We start from the raw sequence: 18,079 nt of genomic DNA, 5'->3' as shown, positions 1-18,079 counted from the left end.
CCCCCGCGGGTGGTGCGGGTTTCGTCCGATACCGCCTGATCGCCGCGGGGGTGTACGCGAGGGGACGGCTTTGCCGTTGCAGTGATCGCGGGTGTCGGCTCCCGGTCTCAAAAACGTGCCAGGATAACGGGGGGGGGGGGTAAAGCCTGACAGGAAAATGCCTGCTTCCAGATGGGTTTCTCCAAACTCGTCCTCCAAGGGGAGGGGACAGCGACGGCCTAATTTTAGAAAGAGTGCCCCGGTATTACTGTGGAAGTACAGGTTAGTCGGGAGGGAAAATAAAGGCTGGAGACGAAGGATCCGAGTCGAGGGGAAAAGTCTGTGCCGGCACGTTCACCTCGGAGCAACAGATGGGTGATCTCTGGTTCGCCCTAACCGCTCTACGCGGAGCGTGGCACGCATCGGCACAGCCCTAGTAAAAGGGTATGCCCTACTGCCTGTATTCATTTTCCTTACCTTCCCCCTCCTCACCTTGCCCCGCACACACCCTTCTGGCGGGGAGGTGTGAATTCGTGACCGCTGACAGGCAGCTACCTCTGGAATACAGCGGAGCAGCTATCTAAGGACAGGCGGTGACAACACGGGGTAGGACAGGGACTGAAGGGTGTTCTGTTATTATCACTTTGCCAACAGTGCAACAAGTGCGCCTTATGCTTGCCACGCAAAGCTGTTACCTGTAGGGTGGTCCGGCTTTTTATGTCAGCAAAGAACTCGGTCTATCGGGTTCAATCACTTTTTGTGATACATGAAGGTGACAAACTTATGTCTAGGTTTGAAAATACACTTTCAGATTCTCCGGTGCTATTTTTTCCTAGACATAATGACATAATTACTGGTTACAGTATAGGAAGCAACAATGAAGCAAACAGAAACACAAGCAGCTGTGGAAGAAAAGTGAAGGTCTAGGTCCCTTGTTTGAAGTTGTTGATTTTTTTTTTTTCCTTCTCCGTTTTCCCCTGGTGTTCCCACCTGACTTCATTTGACCACGTGGAGGGCACTGGTGTTGCTTTGTATGCTAACTGGAATTATGCAAATAATTCATGCACTTCATTGTACGTTTGTGTTAACAGTCCATGGCACAAAACATGAAGTTTTGGCCGGGAATTGGGGGGGTCACTGTATGCTGTTGGTATACACACAACCTTCACGTAGGCAGCATCTGTCTGCAGGTAACTCAAACTACTCAACTGCTGCTGTAGCTTCAGCTGCAAATAGTTTAGCCAAACAGCAGTAAGTTATTGCATAGGCATAAGAAAATCTCTGAAATTCATTAATGCAGTGAATGCTAGAAGCAGGTGTTTAACTCCTTTTTAATCTTTACGTATAAGATAAATAGAGGCCAGCGACTGACTCTTCTGGCGCAAGAGCCAAGGGGCATTAAATGAAACTGGCAGGTTCAGAATAAACCAGAGAAACATCTTCACAGAGTTGTAGTTAAGCTGTGGAACTCCTTGGCAAGAGTGCTGCATGAACTGAGGGGTTTTAAAGTGACTAGATGAATTCACAGAAGAGAGATCCCTTAAGGGCTATCGAAGGCAGTGTGTCTCTGGCTCTGGAAATCCCAAAGCTGCAAATGGCTTGTGCCTGGGAGAGCACCCCGAGGCAAAACCTCTCTGTGTGCGCCCTGGTTTTGTGTCCCTCTCCAGGTATCCACTCCTGGCTCCTGTCAGAGATAGGGTATCTAGTCGGACCTGATGTGGCGGTGCTTGCTGCGTTAAAACTCCCCCCAGATAGTCCATAAATGATCTGTCTCTGTCATGTCAGCGTGCAGTTTTGATGTTTATGAAGGGCTTGTCTATGCAGGGAAGAAATTCTGGAGAAATGCAAGACGTGAATTTTAAGTAGTTTGCTCTGTGGAGGTTTTTATTGCGAGATAAGAATTATCTTAAAATTAAGCTAAAAGGGGCTTTTTTTCTGGTTACATAGGAAGCCACGCAAATAATTTGCTTTAGTCAGTTTTCTGTATAGACAAATAATACTAATTAAGTTTGTTCTGATTAATTGTTGACATATTGGTTAGAGTTTTGCTGTTTTGATTTATCTTTTGGGTTTTTTTCTGCATGTTTCTTTTGTCCTAGAAAGCCAAGTTCAGACTACAAGGAACATGTAGCTTTAACCACTCTATTTAATACATATTTGTGTAACCTGGAAAACTGTGCCTTTACAGTCTGTCCAGTTCAGCCCCACTGATATCAATGCAAGTTTTTCATTAGCTTCAGTGAGTGTTGGATCGGGCTGGAGGGATTCATTTAAAGTCATTTAATTTTTTTTTTTTTTTTTTTTTTTAAACCCTCCACCCATTTTAGTTTTCTACTTCCTTCCTTTTACAGAGGTGGAGTTTCAGGACTAGACATTCCAGTTTGCCAGAGACGTGTTGCTACTGAGGCCTGTAGCTATGGGGGACACCCATCAGTCCACTCATTATCTTAATTGCTACTCACTTAGAGGTTATTTGGTCGAGGCTGGCAAGAGACAGTCAAGCTGGTCATAAAGGTTGTGCATAGCAGGAGCGCTCTGAAATCAAAGACAAATGCTCTTTGCTGCTCCGAGGGGATTTTCTACCTAATTCGGGACCGACTGGTGAGCGGGCGCTTACGGAGGTCTCAGCTTAGATTTCAGCTGAGTGCCCTGAGTTCACCACCCGAGACTCATGGAGTGCCACAGATCAGAAGTGGGCCCCGGGAATAGAGAGACAGTGATCCTTCGTGGCCGTTAGCCAAGGAGCTGGGAATTTTGGTGACTATGCCCTGATTTATTCAACAGCTATTACTTTAGGGCTCCCCCCCCCCCCCCCCCCCACCTTTCCTGATGTCCTTAAGTAAATATTCCTTTAGTAGTATGAAAGAACACTTACCAACCCATTTATAAACCATAGCCATTTACATGTCTCAATAAACTAACTTGTGGGTAGGGATTGGAAATGAACTATACATCTCTGTTGCTGTGAGAGGCAGATGCTTTGAGCAGCAGTAATGCAGATTTTGATTTATAAAGTTCTCCAATCAATACAAGACTGACTGAGGCAATCAGATAATCTGAATAATTAAATGGCTTTTCAGGGCCAAATTAAAATTTCTTGTACATACCACATCCATCTAAATTATATTTGGTGTCCAGGAATAAATGGGTTTGTTGTTTTGTTTCACTCCTGTATCACAAATGCTTTTGGCTTATTTCTAGACCATTTGGGAAAAAAAGAAAAAAAAAGAAAAAAGGATAAATGACAGTTTCTGCTCTTTTATATTGGCAACAGTGCTCACAGAAAGAAAATGCTTGTTTCCATACAGTTTTTCTTTTTCTTTAAACTTAGATATATTACACCATCTTGCTTTTACCCCTCATCAGAGATGTTTCCACAATATTTTATTATATAATTACTTTTATTGTACAGATTTTTTTTTTCTCACTTCATACTTTCAAATGTGATATCCTGCTTCACTTCTGCATGAAGTGAATAAGAGTGGGAATTACTGGATCTTCTCATACTGCATTTCACTTGCTTAAGGAATTACTATGGAGTGGGTTTCCCCAACTGAGGGAGACAAGAGTTTGAAGAGTCAGAAGGAGCAAATATTTTTCTTTTATTTACTACATCAGAGCACAGTAAAAGAAGCTGGGAGTGAGAGGGCACAAGGAACAGAGCTTCCTTAGGCTAAGTGGAAGTAAAATAATTCACAGGTGCTCCTGCTCCCACTTCCTCCCCCGTTCCTCAAGGTGTGTTTTCATAGTTGGTTCAAGTCCACCTAAGTCTGCAGCGCAGCAGAGGTGTGGCAAAGAGGTGCCACCTCATCCACCCCCAGCTTCCATGGCCTCTCCTTTTGCTCTTTGCTCCCACTAGGGCTCATGTGGCCAGGTAGAGATCCAGGAACTGAATCTGTCCGAAAGCTGAGCTGAAATTAAAAAAAAAAAAGTTAAAAAAAAAAAAAAATCAGTATTTGAGGATACAAGGGAGGAGTGGGAATGCACAGGCTGGGAGAAGAGTGGGACTCACAGCTTGAAGTGAAGGACCCTGGAACCAGATCTGTACAAGAAGACCAAAAGCTAGTCTTGAGCTAGTCTTCAGTTTGCACATGAAAAATGCTCCTCAGAACTATAGGCACTTGTAAATGAATATCGTGTCCATCTCCTCCACCCTCAATTAGTCATCGCATAACCAAGCTATATGCGTTTAGTCCTTTTCATCTTTCTTCTTGTCAAGCCCTTTAGCCTGTCCCCCTCACCTACTCATCCCACCAATCATTTTAATTAATCTCTGAATTTCTTTGAAACTAATAGTTTGTGGAATGGAGGAAAATGAGTAGGTTAGAGAGACAAGATTGTGAATGATGGAGGTGGGGCAAAGTTAGGAGACTTTGCAAGACCTGTTGGGTTACCTCTGGGGCAGGACAGCAACACTGGCTGTAAACACAGAGAAAAACTGCAGAAGTAAGGGAGGAACCACTAAAAACATTTTCCATTTTCTTAAGAATGCTGCCTGAGCAATTCAAACCCTGGATGTTTATGTGCAGCAACATATGAATAAAAGATTTGATATGATTGTCTCTAAAGTGGATAGGATGATCTTCTCTTTACCCAATATTTAGTTGCACTTGATTTCTCACTATTATTTTTCCTGTTCCCAGCTAGCTTTATAGAGGATTTCAGTGGTCACCGCAAGTGTTCAGAAATATATGTTCAAATAAGTAATGAACTATATATTTTTTAATTCAAACAACTGTATGTATTTTATAATTCTTCATCAAAAAACTGACCAAATAGAAGTTAACTACCTTGTCTAGAGATGAGTCTGAAAGAAACCCTGGGGCCTTGCTCCCCATGGTTTTTAGGATGTTACAGATCTATATGTCACACCATTAATGTCTCTGTGTTCATTATTTCTATACCATAGCATAGCTGGTGCTCCGAGAAATAGAGAATCGGGCAAAGTTCCTGTCCTGTGGAGCTGACCGTCGGAAAAATCCTCTACACACAAAGAAGGCTGGCAGAATAGCAGCTGATCCTCAGTGGGAGCTCAAAGAGCGAAGGTAAGCAGTAGAGGAGGCACTGGAGGACGTGCGGCATATGGGAAGCAGACGGCTGTGCTCAGCATTGTGAGCTGGCAGCATGAAAAAATTTACCATACAAATAGAAGCATACTAATGCTGAGTGGTGGGGAGGCAGACGAACACCTTTGAAAAGATATTTACTGTGTTTGGGGACAAAGATCCTGCTGGAAGTGTGTATTTGTTCAGGTATTACTGAGGTGCGGTTTCACTGTGGAGAACTGAAGTTAGTTTTCTGGCATTTCAGTGTTTTGATAAACGCGTATTAAAGTAAGCAGTAGCAACAAAATGCATTGATTTATGGTTGCCAGTTGTGACTGAAAGCCTCAGAGTAACTGGATTTAACCATTCAGAGCCCTTGGTAAAATCAGTTTTGATTAGGGTCTCAGAATGGATACAAAATGCCTGGATTTTCAATTAATAAACAATCTGGCATCCTGTCAAAGTGGACACCTCACTCTGTCTTAGCAGCTGTTGGAACAGTAGGCTCCTGGCAACCTGGGATAAAGCAGTGCTTGCAACAGGAGAAGGAAAGGAAGCGAGTCTGCATGAGACCAAAAATGCCTAATGCAAAGCACCATAGAGCTTGGGGATTTCCAGTGAGCAATCAAGCTTTCCTTCCCTATGCTGTGGGTTCAGGCTTGGACATGGACAGTGAGTTTCTGTCACTGAATGTCACCAGTGGCTGGTGGCTGGCAGATGTAAGCACACCTGTCTGAATTAGAGTAATGTTTCTGACGGTAGTAGCAATAAACAGAGAAAGCATTGAACAGTGAAAGTAGGTCCTGCAGGTTGCTTCTTCACAGGGATTATAGTGGCGGAACCTGTGGGGAAGTTTACAGAGTGCCTGCTCATGTAATTCAAATGGAAACATTCACTCTGGATGATAGTCATTTGTGTTGGAGTCATGGTGTGGGAGCAGTTAGGGTTGCCAAATAGCCAAGGAAGGCATTGTAGGGAGGAAAGGGCATGGCCTGGGTAGGACAATACCTGAAAGCACAAGCAGAGTTAAAGACCTCCGTTTTGAAAAAGATGCTACTAAACTGCTACTCTTCCTTGATCCCATCTGATTAAACAACTTGATCTCTGATCACAGCTGACGTATCACACACCGACTGTGTAGCTGCTCCCCACTGGTCCGGGCAGCCCTGTCCCCTCACGGGATGGGAATGTCCTGGTCTTGTCCACAGCAGCCCCTTAGGACTTCCATAGGGGAAGAACCAGGATACTCGAAACCCTCAAAATTGCTGTTCTTTCCTCTTGTCTTCGGTAAAAATTGTATGCAGTTGCTAACAATGCAGCGTCTATATGTTCCCTTGTTCCAGAAGGAAGCAGAGATGGAAAATTTAGTCCAGAGTCAGTATTGATCCCCACCCGAGACCTTGTTTTTTTACAGTGAGTTCAGGAGCACTGTTCACATGTGCACTAGAGGAAGTACTGCATATGAACAGCCGGCAGTGCATCTGGCAGACGCGTTGGTCAACTCACAGGACTGTTTACACAGTCTGTTGTGAACACATGAAACATATAAAAAGCCATAACACTTGAATATATTAGAAACAAGTTCATGAGATCAAGGAAAATTTTTAGGATAAAAGGACAATAATAAAGCAAAGGCCTAAGGGCTGTGATGGCTGCTAATTGAAATTCAGATTTTTTTAAATTTTAACTTTTTTTTTTTTTTTTTTTTTTAGGGAGCCCAACTAGAAAGACATTCCAAAAATGGCTGCATGGTATTTAGAGATCTGGGTACCAGCTGCACTGTGCACATATTTGCAGAGGCTTCTGTTCAGCTAAGAATGGGCTGTGGATTCAGGTAAGTCATGTGAGAGAGGTTAAGCACGTGTGTTGTAAGACCTAATGGTACAACGTAGCCTTGTTCTATATAAGCATGTTTTGTGCTGATGTTTTCCAGTTATTGCGTTCCTTACAGTCAGTATAGGAAAAGGTGTGTGGCTGGCAAAACTGCAAGCCCGGACAAAGCAGTTCTGGGTGTGGATGCTTACGGGCTATTGCCAGGTGCTTCAAATAGGCATTTATGTCAAAGAGCTGAGGTCAATTCAATGATAGCCAATTTCAGCCCTAGATTATTACATAAATACTAATAAGAACAGTGGTACATTTCACATTCATGTTATTGGTCTGCAAAGTGTTTACCTAACCCTGTAGCAGTACTGGTGGGGAATATATATCCCTTCAAGACAACCAAGAGAATTTACAAAGTGAAGCAAAAATTTGTTCGCCTCTTTAATGTAACCTTGTGAGTTTAATGAGAAGTAATCTCATTTTCTGTATACCAGTAAAGAAAAACAGGAGAACAGAATAAACTCAAATGGGATAGAACTGCAGTCTTCCCTGTTTTTGCCTCCCTGCTGAATGACCCTTAATCACTTTTTGCATCTCTGTGGCTCAGTTTCCCTGCCTGTAAAATGGGCATAATGAGACTGAAGTTCTAGTAAAGCATGCGGATCTGTGGGGAATAAATGCAGTACAAGTGGTACGAACTATTTTTATTTTAAAAAATGCATTAAGGAAAAAGGTACAGAAAAGGAATGGAATTTCATCTGGAAGAAGATCTAGGATTAACTTATTGGTATGAAATATTTGTTACTGGCCCCATATGCTTTTAGGATATCAACCATTGACATTTTTATTGGTTCATCAGCCTTGTAATGCATTTTGAATCTGACCCAGGACTGTGTAGAGCACATACTGATGCTTAGATTTATGCCATTTTCACTCTCTGGTCACTCTCTGACATTTTGACCAAATATCTTCCAGTTGCTATGGGCCTGCTTATTTGGAGGGGTGGTGTTTTGTTTTGTTTTTTTCTTTACATTTAGAGTTTCTGCTGCGAGAGGCTCTGACAATGATTTGGAGTTGTTAATGTCAAAAATGCTGTGTAGGAGGAAGTATTACATGTCAGCTTCTCCAGATTCACGCAGATAGTTTCTTTAAAGAAAAAGCCGTGATACTTAGTCCAAAACTTTGACAAGAAGATGATCACATGAAACACAGGAACTCTTCTGCATTATGCACCCCTTGGGGGAGAGGGTGAGTGCAACAACCACTCCTCCTCACAGGAGTGGGTATTGCTAGTCCTGGGGAGATAAAGCTTACAGCCCCCTTGGACACTTCCACCCAATAAATCTGCACCTAAGCTTTCTTGCCTGTTTTTACACATATGTTAAGTTTTAAAATGCTATACATATAGCAATCATTTTTCAGGAAAACTAAGGAGGGCTTTTTAGCAGACGTAAATCAGCACAATTTACGACGTCGTCGGTTCCCCAAGTGCTTTCGGCCCGCACTGCTGACAAAAGAGGCAGTCCTGCCCTCTTCCTGCTCCCACGCTGTCCCCTCCCTTGCGCTGACACAGCCGTGAGGTGAAGTGTGTTGGGAAATACATCCCGTTCAAATCTATCCCAGCAAAAAACCTCAATGGTTTCTCAATGGAGAGAGGCATTTGCTGCTTTTCAGGGTGTCACCAGCGTATCCCAGATTAAACTCCTTGTGGAACCACTGTGTTAGTGCAATTAACTGGGTCTCCGTGGAAGCCAGGAGCTTTCCTAGTTTGTCCCAACAGCTTCTGGCTAAAAGAGAATTGTGCTGCAGCTGGAAACTCCATCAAGTGAGTTCCAAAACATTTCATTCGTATGTGGTCCTCAGTTGATTCTTAATACACCTTTACTATAGTCGGTAGCGCTTCCTAAGCCTTGTCAATGTTGCAGTTCAACAAAGGCTCGTCTCAAGACTTTGTGTTGTGTAAATAAACCTTGTGCCTAGCAGGGTGTCACTGAGTTAATGTAAAGCCTGAAAAGGGGAGGGCGTGGGAGCAGCATGCCAGCGTTAACATTCTGTTTTCTGCACAGGATTGCAACAGGATTGCAACAGCCCAGCCTATCTGAGCTGCTGCACGTACTGTAAACATGTCTCTGCACTTGAGTTTGATACGGGTGGTGATAGAACAATATACCTTTCTGGGAAGTGGTAATGGACAGCAAGATTTTTTTTTTAAGGAAATTCCGAATAAACAATAGCAGTTTTCTTAGAGTGCTGATGCTTTCCAGGTGGCCCACCAGACAGCCAAACAAAGGAAATATATATGGCAGCATTTGCTCAAGGATTAAAGTTTCAGGGTAAGGAGTGGGAATGTCGAAAATCCCATGAACTTTAATAGTTATGCTTATATCTTTGTGGTAGCTGTCACTCCTTTTTTTGCTTCTCACAGATCAGTAATCAGGGGACAACTGACTGAAATAACCCCCCTGGTAAAAGTATTCAACTGTTTTTGAAACAAACAGCATTTCATATGCAAAGCTGTCTGGTACAGTGCATGCTCAGGGTGCTTTTTCAGGCCTCATGGGAAGTTTTGCAAAGAGCAAGCTACCTTTTAGCAAGTGCTTTTCTGTTAGTTTCAAAATCCTCTGTTGCTTTTTTCTAGAATGATTTTCCCACAAAAGGTGATACAAACCATAAGAAAAGTCTCAGTAAAGCTTGCTGCTCCCCCTACCCCCTTCTCTCCCTCCCTCCTCCCCCAAACACTGGGAGCTCTCAAAAATATTTTAATATCCTGGAGATTAAAACCAGTGTCTTTAATTTGTATTTGTCTTGTAATAGCTCTGACTTTCACTGCCTTGTCCTCCCCTTTATTGGGAGTACATGTGTGAGCACTCCCTCTAATGTTGTTTATATGCTCGCTGTCAGGTTCAATAAGCAGTTTCTTAGCAGGGCACCTTCCCACGTGAAGGAAATGTTTCCAGTTCTTGTCTTAGCTCCTGCTTCCTCCATGTGCAGCGTCTTGACAAGGCACAGCAGAGAACAACAGAAATGACTATCAGCAGTATCAGTAAATCTTAGCTGATAAATGGAAGTTAACTCTAGAACCTCATGAATCTACTGGCAGCTTAGATGTAGGGCAGCTGTTTACGGGGCATTTTATAGGTGTTCCAGTTACGCGAGTTTCGCGTAGTGCCTTTTTAAATTTAGGCATTTTATTAATAGTGGATCTGGAAGATTTTAGAACTGTAGTACACCAATACACCTCTTAGGCAACACTGAAAAGAATGTGGTAATCTGTTTAAGGATTCTCTATGTAAATAGGGATATTGCTAAAGAGAATCAAGATAAAATGTAAATGTGAATAATTGCTCTGAAGACAAAGAAAAGTTGGCAAGCAGCCATATAGAAGTTAGAAATTTAACTAGTTTTGTACCATGGGTACGAAATCATCCTGGTGGAGTCTCAGGTCTAGTCAAGTGAATGGCAAACCCACAGCTAACTTATAGGACCAAGGATTTCCCCTTCATGCATGGGTATAGTTAAGTAAAATTTCCCAGAGCAGAAAAACTTGTTATAGAAGTGGCCAGGTTTTCAGCTTTGAAGTAGAAGAGATACTTTCATTTTCAGTATCTCCATTAGAGCTTCTTTTTGCAAGACCAGAAGTGTTAACACTTGTGTCTGAGCCAAAATTCCAACCTAAGCAGAATGTACTCATCTAAATTTCCCTTTTGGTTTCATTTGGACAAGGTATTCTTTGGTGTAGTGTTGCTGTGTACTGTTACAGCAGTTGCTGTGTTGGGAGCTTGGGAAGGCGCCCGCATGGAAGAGGTTACATAAAAACTAGACCATTATAAGCTCAGAGAAACCCCTGAGTGTGATGATTAAAAAGAGAAAACGATTAGGGAAAACACATCAAAGAGTCTCAGTGAGAGTCCTAAAAGGAAAAATACTGATTATATTTGTTTTGATTTTGTATTACATGAAGTAAAAGATGTGTGGTGTGTCCTGGGTCGCCACCCTAAGGGGTGTGTACTTAAAGACAACAGAATCAGACTCCAAGACTTCCAAGTGGTTTATTTTGGTTGCAGGGCTGGGAAGATAAGATATAATTGTACCATATACATCGTGGTGCTATCAATCTGATAGATTATACTTCCCATACACCCCTGACCACCTTGCCTACCCTCTGCCTGCTAATCTGTTTCTAGCAGGATAACTACTAGCTTTTTGACCTTTCAAGAAACTTTCAACTACGATTTTTAAAACAGTCACAAAAATGTTTTTCTTTCTCCCAATGTGCAATTATTCTTTCTGATGAAAGCAGTCAGAGGCGTGAGATGGGTAACATTGATTACTAAAGCTGGTGTGCAAGTTCAGGTTCAATAAATTGTGAATCTTAGGGGCTAAAAATTGTTTAAAATTCCATTCTGGATCTGGGAATAAGGGTAGACATTTATTGATAGTCCTGTTGTTCACACTCTACCAGATTCTAATACTGTTATTTTAGAACAATGTTAGATTCATCTTTTAAAGTTTGTTAGACTTGGTCTGCCCTGGGAACCATGTTAGAAAAGGTTTGAACTAATAAAATATGCAAAATGTGGTTTTAGGGCTTTCCTTTAATGTGGAAAGGGGAAGAAAGGTTTTAGTCAGTTATAGCAAATCCAGTAAGGGAACTGTTTACTTAACGCTCTCACAGTTATTTTTTTTAATGTGCCTTTTCAGAGCTTTTCAGCTGGGTTTAGTTCAGGTGGACTAGCGTATGAATTAATGTTTTCTACTGATAAGTGTTTTTCAGTTGTTACTCTGACTTCAGTAGTTACAGTTATTTTCTTTCTGGCACACTGGTATAGTAGATCCCCAAAAGCTAAAGGAAAATAACTGAACAGGACTTTGGAAATGGGGGAATATAAAATATAATCCCTATAGATTTAGAATGTAGGTAGGAAGATTGCATCTGAGTTTACTTTCCCATGAATATATCTAGCATATATAAATTGACGTGGCATTAAGAATATTACAGAGTCTTGTTTGCTATGGCTTGTATACAATGTGTGACTTTTTTACTGGAGTGATGCAGCCATCCTAAGAAAATGGAAGGTAACAAAGTGTTTATACTGTCCTGCTGAGAATGTCGTCTCTCTTCCCAACCCCATGTAGTACTTGTGTGTAATATAAAAAACATCCAATAGATGCGTGTATCTGAAAATGGCAGAAAAAGTGCCACTTTCCATCTCAGGAATTCCAGTGCTTCCCTGGCTGCCTCATGTTGATGATTGTTTTAGGACTTTTTTTCACATCGGGAAAGACACTGGCAGTAGCGCATATTATTTTCCTACATCAACAAAAATAATTGTAAAAAATGCGAGGTATAGGAACATACTTTGTTTGTGCCAGTTAGGTGACACATTGACTTTGCTGGTTAGGCATATTTGGCTTTGGCCTTTTTAGAACCTTCCTGAGTTTGGGTCCAAGCTGCTGAAGAAATTGTCTTGTACTATATGCTTTGCGTATAAGCAAGAGGTTGCTTGGAACAAGACGTTCTAGGTGAAAGATCCTTGCATTTTCCTTATATTCTTCTGCCATCTTGATTTGGTGACATGCTGTAAAATCCACCAGTTCTCCTGGCTCATTTGGGACTCTGGAGAGCAGTAGATGAATGAGCCAAACATGAGAAACAAAGTGGAGAATGGCTGTAGACAGTAACACTTTCCTTCAGACCTTAAAGGCTAAGAGAATTTTTCCTACGTCTGGGACGTCTTGCTCTTGTGCATTATGTAAATTGACTATTCGTTCAGATCAGGAGTCTAATATTTTCTCCCTTATTAAAAGAAATATAAAAAAGGCACTCTGTTTAGATTAACAGTGGACCTAGATTCATTTAGATTTGATCTGATCCTCACAAAACATCAGATGTGTTTGCATAGCTAATAGAAGTGTAATGGCAAGAGCAGCAGTGGCAAGTAACTTTTTTTTTCCTCTTTTTTTTTTTTCTCCTTAATATCAAAGCTAAAACTGTGGTCTTGATTTATATGCAGGATTACTGATTCATATACTGTTAAAGCTATATGATAATACATCTAAAGCCTAGCACAGTTTATAAATACACAAAACATGTAACTTAATAGTTATTTGTGCTGAATCTTTTTTTCCCTGCATACTCTGTCCTACCTTTGTTACTCAGGGCACTAATGCTGCATTAAGGTAAGCAGCAAACAGCTGCATTTATTTTCATTTTATTCTTCCAAGTCACAGCAACATGCTGGAACAAAAGCCATTGTCTATAGCAAACCTTCTTAAATCTTTTAAGGGCATCCATCTGGATAGACTTTGTGGTTGTAGAAGGGCTGATGCTGTAAGTAGTCATTTCACTAATGGTCTCATTGATTTTTATTTACACTCTTTGCAGGTTGCAGGGAGTCTCAGTTTGAGCAAGAATTGCAGAATATATGCTGAATTCCAAGAATTACAGGCGTATGTTAAACTAAAACAAGGTTTCTATATCTGTCTTTAGGAAGCTTAATCAAAGCGGTGGCTCAGAAGTAACTGTTCAGTCTCCAGCAAAGCAGATGAGAAATGCAATTGGTAAGCACTGTTAAAAACCAGGTGCATAAGTTTGAAAATGTTGATCCAAATCACATTATTATAAGTAGTAGGGAAATGTCATGACTTACTGAGATTAAACAAAGACCTGCTTAGAATCTTGTGACTTCAGCTCATAAATGGATTTCATCACTCATTACAGCTGCATAAACAAATGCATGTGGTATATATGCATGTTTTGTTTTTGGAAGTTGTTGTTTTTAAAATCCCCTCAGAGTTTTTTTAATTGCTTCTAATGAGCCAACGTTCCCTAGTTCTGGAGCAATGCCTCATGTACCTGAGCAGCATAGCACAGTCATTGCTTTTAAGGGAATAGTTTGCCTGCTTTTCTCCCTTTCTGGCAGCTGAACTGCTTTGGCAAGCAAGTTATTTTAAAGGAGAAATTTACAATATGAAACCTGGTGTCAAAACTTCTATGCCTTTTTTGAAAGTAGTCTTACCCTAGTGCTCCTTTGGAGCTATTGAAATGTAATCCCAGCCCAGTCAACAACTGGAGAAAGTCCTAGGCGTATCTGAGCTCATACTGAGTAAGTTTGTTGTGTATCTAGATATTTTTCAGTTGTTTAATGTAATTTTTATGTTGTCTGTGGCTTCGTTTCTCCTGATGGGCCTCTCATAAGGAATCCTAGAAACGGATGCCCTGTGATTATCCATGGGTAATTAGTACTCCCCCCCATGTTTTCTTGCCAATATGTTGCAAGTGGGATGTGGCAAGATTAATCAAAGTTTTGGTCTTCCTGCTGCGATTATTACCTGACGGCACTAATGATGGCAGTAGTTTGTGATGTAGAGCAGACGCTTGTCTGTGGATTTAAAAAGTAGTACAGATCAAAACTATCAAGCCACTCTCATATCTCTAGGTTAAAAGTTGCTGCTTTCAGTTAAACCTACACTATTCAGCATCTCAAGGCAGGCAGTTATCTAAGTTTAACCTCAAGAAACTAAGATGGCAAAATGTATGGGTAATTCTTTGAATTTCAATATACCATTTGATATTCAGAACTGGGATGCTGGATTCATTCCTGGATGGGTAGTCTGGATGGGTGCCTGGATGGGTCTCATTTTAATGTTACACTGTAAATTATTTTTCTTAACCATATCTAAAAGAAAATTATTATTTTTTTTCTCCAAAGAAAAATATTCAAGGACACTCCATTTTTGTTGCCATTTTCTGAGAAAGATTTAAAAATCAAATTTAAAAATGGATATTGTTGGGGAAAAATTGTACTTTCTTCCTATTTTACTCACAGCCTCCTCTTTTTACTTCTAAAAGCATGAGTCAGGAAAGTAAAAAGAGCAACAATATGGGACAGTTCATGGTCAGGGGTGCTTACACATATGTCCCGTATAGATGGATTTGGCCTGAAGTGGTTTAGTTTGTTTTGCTCCCTAGGAAAATAAAACAGCTAATAAAAAGATACGTAACTTAAACTGAATGAAACTAAAACCTTGTTGCTTTTCTGTCAAGCAGCCTTATTTTTAGGCAACTGGGGAGGAGTCTTAAATCATGTTGTTCCTGAAGCATGCTTAAACAAATTGCTGAGTGTCTGAGGCTTTGAGTGTCCTGCCTCTTCTGTCAAAGTCTTCAGAAAATCCAGTTGTTCATCACCTCTGAAAACCTGCCCTCTTATGTAGGTAGCTAAAAAGATGCCTGACATTAGAGACTCGTGCTCCAAAACGTTGCCTTGCATGCCTTAAAATGTCACATTAAAATCAAGTACGGTTCACCCACAAACCATCTGGCTTTACAGATCTGAAAACGATCTTTCAATTAATTAAGTTTCTCTGCTTCCTAATAAGGCCTATTTGAAATGCTCGGAGGCTGAAGACACCAGGGCTGTAGGTCCGCACCGAGCAGGAGTGCGGCTGTGGCCGAGGGCCCCCCTGGCCGGTGGCTGGCCAAGCCTTGCTGGGGAGCCCTGCCTCACCTTACCTTGCTGCTCCGGCTGTGCAGCTCCCAGTACGGAGCTGGGAAAATACCTGGCTTTCTCCATATAAGGCCAGCAAGCTGCTGCGGGAGCCCTGTTCCTGCCCCAGCGCTTCCCGGCTCTGCTCAGCCACAGTCCTAAAAAGGCAGTTCCTTGCTCCCGCTTCCCACAGCGGGGCTCCCCAGGGAGGACAGCCCTCCCAAGACAGGCATTTTACTTACAAGGAGAGCCGTACTTATGGATTTTGCTGTTGCTTCTCAAGGAAGCTGTTGTGTTTACAAGAACTGCTGGGGTTGTCCTCTCGTTTAGTGAATAAGCAGTGAATAATGAGAAGTATAATAGAGTGCAGTGTCTGAGCCTGCAAGCCTCTCTGCGCAGGCACATTTCTGCAACGGTATAGATCCCTGTAGGGTCCCACATAGGGAAGGAGGTGCACCATGCGAAGCGGTTCAGAGCTGTAGTCTTGAAAGCATATTAGGTTATGGTTTTATAATAGAAAGTACTCAGCAGCAATATGAGCTCAAAGCAGCTCACGTCCTTTTTCCTCCCTCCCCTGGCTGCCGTTCCTGCGCTGCCTCTTTGCTTGTGCTTGCTCAGTTCTTTGTGGGGGCCATGCTGTGTTCTTGGTTTGATTTGTTCTGAAAGCCAGAAAAGAGTTTTCTGCTCGGATTTACAGTGTGGCTTCGCAAAAAGTTGTGCTAGTGTAACTGAGTGAGTGGTGGCTAGGAAAGAGGGGAAAAAGACCTTGGTTATTAATGCCCCATGCTCTTCCTTACATGAAACCGAAGCTGCTGTACTCTCCTCCTGAATAAAAACTCTTCAAATGCTGAGTATTTTATTAGCTATTTTTACAGGTTTAATTGAAAATTTCTGAGGGATCTGATTATTGGCTTATTTATTTCACATGCCAAGTTACAAGCTTAGTTACAGTCTGATAGATTTTTAAGGACAAGTTCTTTACTGGAGCCAGATTTTGGAAAAGGCTTGAATATGCTAATTCAGAAGGGGTTTTACACGGGATTTTTTCTTTTTATTAAATCAACAAATCATCCTAGCTTAATTTGAAAAAATAAAGAGGAGTGCTTTTCAGATTTAAGATCTGTGAAATTCTGGCATGTGTGGTGCACTGAGTGCTCACATACTCATTTCAGAAAGGGGCTTAAAATAATTCTTTTTCAAGGGGGCTGCTTGGGAAAAGTCCCTGGATAGCGTGCTCTTTCGAGCGTGCGAGACGTTGGGGTGCAGCTCACAGAGTTTGAACATATTGTACTTGGGCACAGCAGTTTGTCTCTTCAGAGCCACATACTTCCTTAGTTTATCAGACTGCTCCTGGCAATTCTGTTCAACCTTTGGACTTTATGGCCTCTCTCAGGATGTAGCATTGGTTCCCTAATATCTCTTCTCTTGTCTTTTGCCAAGTTTCCAGCAGGCAATGAGGCCGTGACAAGCAGGGTCACAGGTGTTGAAGGAAGTCAGCAGCACAAACAATTATTATTACAAAACTGGATTCCACGGTTACAAGGATGAAATACTGCTTTTCTTTATGAATCTGTCATACCATCCCCATCTTCTCTTTTTCTGAGGTTACAAGGTGTTTTCTAGCTCATTTTCCTTTCATACAGATGCTAGGTGTGTGTCTGTGGATTTAGTAGGTGGGGTTAACAGTACTGATGGTATAGATTATAAAAAGAGAGAGAATGCCATGCACTCATTTAATGCACATTGTTAGCTGAGATCTGTTGTGTATTTTCTAATGTTTTAGTACTGCTGGTTCCATTTTTCTAATGTTTTAGTACTGCTGGTTCCTTAAATATGTCTGTCTTGTAAAACATGTTAAAACAAGTTATTCACACATTTGAATGGTAGTAAAGCAGATATTTAGAAAGAAACAGAGATCAGACAGTAAGGAAGAGGGTGATTAGAGAAGAAATGTTGATCGGGCAATAAAGAAGAGGGTGATAGCAGCTCCGGTACAATGAGGCAGGAGACGGCGTGTCTGACCAATGGCTATGGAATTTGATAATTTAGGAGGAAAAAAACCATCTACAGCTATAGGTTTTGAACACTGCTCTCTCACGGAGCAGAGAAACATTTAGCAAAATCCTCGTTGGCAAAGGGATGCTCCTGCCTCTGCCAAACAAGATAGGGGGTAGTCAGAAAATGTGTTGGAATATGGGAAATACCGCTCATTAAAGAAATTCTTCCCTTAGCATTTTTGGCCAGCTGCTGGTAGTGGTCCCAACATACCCCATGTGTTGCATTTTGTGACCCAGAGCTTTGGAGGATGTATGTTGTTAGGAAGACATGCACATGAAATGATAGTGGGAGGACTGCCAGAAGCACGGTAGTTAACTCTGAATTCAGAAAGTGCCCATATGTAGTTTTCAAAGTGAAAAGCAACTTTGCTGCAAATTGTCCTGTCTTCCATACTGTGTCATTAAAGCAGACTGAACCGTCAAGGTCTTTTAGAAATTTTAGAAAAATTTAGAATTTTTTTGACTGTTAGAATTGAGCTGAAGTTCAACAAGGCCGAGTGCAAGGTCCTGCACATGGTTTGGGGCAATGCCAAGCACAAATACAGGCGGGGCAGGGAGTGGATTGAGAGCAGCCCTGTGGAGAAAGAGTTGGGGGTATTAGTGGATGAGAAGATCAACATAATCCAGCAATGTGCGCTCGCAGCCCAGAAAGCCAACCGTATCCTGGGCCGCATCAAAAGAAGTGTGA

General features: G+C 41.7%; 1 long non-coding RNA gene across 5 annotated transcripts in view; it reads left to right on the top strand.

Annotated features, from left to right (window-relative positions):
* Positions 1 to 4,892: 4,892 nt before the first annotated feature.
* Positions 4,893 to 18,079, top strand: part of LOC104840986 — an 82,165-nt gene continuing 68,978 nt past the window's right edge. For 4 of the 5 annotated variants that reach the window (XR_775313.1, XR_775311.1, XR_775312.1 and 1 more), the window contains exons 1-3: positions 4,893 to 5,024; positions 6,737 to 6,858; positions 13,339 to 13,409. This is a non-coding gene — a long non-coding RNA (uncharacterized LOC104840986). The remainder of the gene's footprint in view (positions 5,025 to 6,736; positions 6,859 to 13,338; positions 13,410 to 18,079) is intronic. The other variant, XR_775315.1, reaches the window with a different exon arrangement.

This window comes from Haliaeetus leucocephalus, unplaced genomic scaffold, assembly GCF_000737465.1.
Source record: "Haliaeetus leucocephalus isolate CR32 unplaced genomic scaffold, Haliaeetus_leucocephalus-4.0 Scaffold848, whole genome shotgun sequence".
Taxonomy (NCBI): domain Eukaryota; kingdom Metazoa; phylum Chordata; class Aves; order Accipitriformes; family Accipitridae; genus Haliaeetus; species Haliaeetus leucocephalus.
Note: the sequence above shows the minus strand (reverse complement) of the source record. Positions and strands in the feature narration are given on the sequence as shown.